This window comes from Danio rerio, chromosome 13 (assembly GCF_049306965.1).
Source record: "Danio rerio strain Tuebingen ecotype United States chromosome 13, GRCz12tu, whole genome shotgun sequence".
Classification (NCBI taxonomy): Eukaryota; Metazoa; Chordata; class Actinopteri; order Cypriniformes; family Danionidae; genus Danio; species Danio rerio.
Genome location: NC_133188.1, coordinates 36,375,182 through 36,380,000, shown reverse-complemented (window position 1 = coordinate 36,380,000; position 4,819 = coordinate 36,375,182). Strand labels below are relative to the sequence as shown.

The window sequence follows — 4,819 nt, the reverse complement described above, 5'->3', positions numbered from 1 at the left end:
CATCAAGCAAGTCTAAAAACTTTTTTGAATTAAGAGATTTTTATTGAAATTGGGTGTTTTACTTACTTGTTTCTCATGCTATACTTCAAAATGTGCATAAACTCGGGGTGATGAAAACCCAGATAGCAAAACATCTTTTGTGTAAAAAAAAAAAAAATTCTCCCTGAATTTAAAGGCTGCTTAAGGTCTTACAACATACGTTTTTGCAACATGCATTTTTAGTTTTATATGCAAATGCAAATATCTGTTTTTTGAGTGTGCTCTTTAGGTCAGTGAAAGTAAATGATTAAACAGAGCTCAACTTGATCTGAAAGGAAACTGACAGTTTGAACTACAGTTGAAACTACTTTTTGAATCATAGTTCTGCCGAATGAATAAAATGTTGTCAGTATGATGGTTGAAAACTGTCAAACTTTCCTGTCAAACCATTTTACTGCAATCTTATACCAAAAACGGAAATAAGGGCAGTTATAATAATAGGTAAAAATGTGGGAGAGAGTTGCGATTATGTGATTGTGTTGTATTGCAATATGGAGTAATTGAGTTGATGTTAAATCAAAAGTAATTCACAAATACTTGAAAATTAGATGATTTAATGACAATAATTCTCTATGGTTACAACTCAATTAGTTACAAATAACTGTATAAAACAAAAAAATGATTTAAAAAAAACATCATATTGTACCTAGCTTTAATGTAAAATAAAGTTACCTGAGAGAGAGTGAGAGTGGGAAAAGAGACAGAGGGGGGAAGAGAGAGACAGAGAGTAGGCCTGTGAAAATAGAAAGCCCAATAGCAGGAGAGGAGCAGAGCAGGACAAGTGGGCAGAGCAAAGTTTACCAAATATTTTTATCTTTCTTGACCATGTGATCAAAGTTTAAATACAGAGACATACAGAGACATATGTTGATACTGACCAATCAACATGTTACCACATTGTAAAATCCCCAAAGTCCTCATATTAACCAGGCCCTGATCTTATCAGTATCTGCTTTTGGAATGTGTATGGACCTTCTTGGTGGAAAAAGACATATATGTTATATAAACATATGTTATAAAAACAAATGCAATTGATAATTTATATTTTTACAAATGTTATGTCATTATAAGCAAATTATTGGCAAACACTTGTTATTATGGAAATCTAACATTACTTTACATTCCTAGAAAATAAATGTTGTGGTACTAAGCTGTTTGCCAGAACTTTAGACAGTAAAAAAAAAACATTTGTTAATTAACAATTTCACAAAGTTTTGTGGTTCACAGGTGTTAAATTTTTTTAATATATACATTATGATCCTTAATCTCTGTTCTGACAACTTTTGAGGTTGAAAAGTTGAACAAAATGTAATTGATTGTCTTTTTTTAGTTTTTAAAAACAATATATTATATAAGAGCGGCATGGTGGCTCAGTGGTCAGCACTGTTACCTCACAGCAAGAAGGTTGCTGGTTTGAGTTCCGGCTGGGTCAGGACGCATTTCTGTGTGGAGTTTGCATGTTCTTCCCGTGTTCACATGGGTTTCCTCAGGGTGCTTCGGTATCCCCTACAGTCTAAAGACGTGGTATATGTGAATTGGGTGAACCAAATTGGCTGTAGTGTACTGGTTTGTGTGAATTTGTTGGGTGTTTCCCAGTACTACGTTGCGGCTGGAAGGGCATCCGCTGTGTAAAACTCGTGCTGGTTTTATAGTTGGGGGTTCATTCTGCTGTGGCGACCTCTTAAAGATCAGTGACTAAGCGGAAGGTAAATGAATGAATGAATATATTATATAAGAAACAATGTGTATGGAAATAAACAGGTAAAATAACTGGCAGCTCATTACCTGGTTTTTGTATTACAATTTACAGTACATAACCATGCAACAAATATGAACAGCAAAAGTTGTCGGAGCAGAAATCAAGGTCCCGTTACAATTCAAACATGGAAAAACATGGAAAACAGCTGTGAATCACAAGATAGGAGAAATAATTAATGTTAACCAATAGTTTGTACTGTGCACAAGTCCTTTTTACATTTTAATGATTGACAGACTGGCACCTATTGTACCTGTGTTATCTTAAGTAAACAGAGCTCAATTAAAGCTTAAAACGGCTTTGTATTTTAAAAAGAAGTCAGAGTAAAGCCACACAATCAGTGGTGGTGTGTAAAATGAAGTGAGGAGTGTTTGCAGACCTCACCATGAGGAGTCCCTGCTCTCAGAGCTTCTCCAGAGCCCACACAGATTCACTCCCTGCACAAAGGAAACCCTTGACTGTTCATTGATAGTGCTGCCTCATAACCCGACAACAACCGCTTCAGACACTAGAGACACAGACACATCCAGAGCAGACCCACTGCATATTCTCAAAGACCTCACAGCTTTGAACGCTGACTAATCATCCGTCAAAATAATAATAATAATAATTTTTTATGGACCTACCAACTTTTAGAGTGTTTTGTTTTTATGTAAAGAAAAGCCCAAATACATTTTAAAGTGTTTTTTAATGTCAAGTGGTCAGCTGGTAAGTGCGAAAAGGAACGACGTCATACCACCATGTAGCGTTTACTTTAAAAACGAAATGCAGCCGTGCATACATAATTCGCAATCTCCGGAAACGTATATAGGGCTACGAGTTCAGAATGAGCCTATGTTGGTTATGTTCATACATATTTTGCATATTATTCATATTACAAATTATGACTTTTCCTAAATATGTGTATATTTCTTTAACATTGCTATTTCATTAAAATTGCAAAACACATAAAAGCTATGCTTATTTCTACCGTTTAACATTGTGGTCAAAATGACCACATGCATTTCACTTTGTGATTTTAAATATGCCTGCCTCTTCTGCCTAGCAACAATCTGCTAACCAAAACATAACTTTCTGCAAACATTCAAAAATTGATTTTCATTCATTCATTTTCTTTTTTGGCTTACTCACTTTATTATTCAGGGGTCGCCACAGCGGAATGAACCGCCAACTTACTCCAAACTCCGCCGACTCAATAGTATCTGGATGCAGCCTTTATGATGCAAGCTGAGATTGCATCACTCAGCGATGCAATGTCAGACACAATGCACTCAAATGGAGCGAATGACGTAACTATGAGGGTAGCATTAGGGGTGGGTTTAGCTGAGCCTATTAAAAAGCATTGGATGCAGCTCAGATTGCTCTGCACCAGGTCTGCATCCAGACCCCTCTCAACTTATCCAGCAAATGTTTTACGCAGCGGATGCTCTTCCAGCTGCAACCCATCACTGGGAAACACCCACACACTCTCTCTCTTACACACATACACTACGGACAATTTAGCTTACCCAATTCACCTATAGCGCATGTCTTTGGACTTGTGGGGGAAACCCGAGCACTCGGAGGAAACCCACGCTAACACAGAGAGAACATGCAAACTCCACACAGAAATGACAACTGACCCAGCCGAGGCTCGAACCAGCAACCTTTTCGCTGTGAGGCGACATCGCTGTATAGACATCTTATGTGGCAGGATATCCACCAAACAGGCAAATATATGCTGCTGTAAAGAGTAAAATAAACCTGATCTAACAGCCACAAACTCTTGTGTGATTGAAGCATCCTTTTTTATAGTTGTGTGCACTGTGCAGCTGGGGTAATTCCAGCGGTTATGAATTACGTAGCTCAAAATGTATAGTTCTAAATACTGTAAAAAATACAAAGTGTAGCACTTATTGCTTCTTGAAGTGCAGTTGGATTACAGAGAGTTCTCTTAGAGAGGGATCTTTTAATCCTTGTTTCTTAACAAACACTGTCTTGTGCACATGATCAGACATGTTAATACTAAGATATGGTAATATGCGCCTGTCAATTAACAAAAACCGGACTGCTATATCACATTGCGATGGGCCTCAAAATCGCTGGGATTTGGGTCCTAGTTTAATGTCAGGAAATAAAAAAAAGAGACTTGTGTTTATATCACTCCAATATAATCGTGGACACACTGTACCTACACACATTTCTGTCCAAACTTCCAGATAGATATTTTGTAGATATTTGTATTCCAAGATATTTTGTAGAAAGCTGAATACCTGTAACTATTGACATTGTTTGTTTTTCCGACTATGTATATTAAAGTATATTTTTGAGAGTGAGTAAATTGTGAGTGCATTTTCATTGAACTATATCAATCTGAGGAAGTTTAATGGTGTGTTCATTTTTTTACTCTGTTCACCTGCAGTGTCTTGCCTTCGTTTAAACTTACCAATGGTACCATAAAGCGAGCATCATCTTCTCATTTAGGTGGAGGAATTAATATCTGTGGGCAGTTGGAGGTCAGTGATAGATTGATGTTGTGAATAATTTAGACAAGTCTTCCCTTGCTTCATTAACCTCTCGCCATGCAGACCTGCTTCTTCACTGAAAATAGACAGTCCTATTAAATGCTTTTAACACACGCACACACACACACACACACACACACACACACACACACACACACACACACACAAACACGTACCGATCTTCTCACACTGTACACACATTTTATCTCATCAAGCATTTATAGATTCTGTCAACATAAACACAGTAATTCATAACTATTTTACAGTTTTGTTAGATAAGCAGCATTTTTAGGAGATCGCAACTGTTTTCAAAATTAATAATCATAAGAGATATTTCCTTATCATCAAATCTTCCTGGTCAGTGATATGAGCCAGACTTATTTCTTATAAACACTTTATGTCATAAGGACTCAATACACAACTCACTTTCTACCTTAAATACCTCTTTTGCAAAATATTGTACCTTTAGTCTGTTATGTGTAGTCAACTATAGTATATATTAAGTTAAATTACTGCAAAA

The 4,819-nt window shown here is 36.6% G+C and overlaps 1 long non-coding RNA gene across 1 annotated transcript in view; it reads left to right on the top strand.

Moving 5' to 3' along the window:
- LOC103912024 (uncharacterized) overlaps positions 1 to 4,109 on the top strand; it is a 59,768-nt gene extending 55,659 nt beyond the window's left edge. The window contains exon 10 of the long non-coding RNA XR_012388816.1: positions 2,939 to 4,109. This is a non-coding gene — a long non-coding RNA (uncharacterized lncRNA). The remainder of the gene's footprint in view (positions 1 to 2,938) is intronic.
- Positions 4,110 to 4,819: the final 710 nt, after the last annotated feature.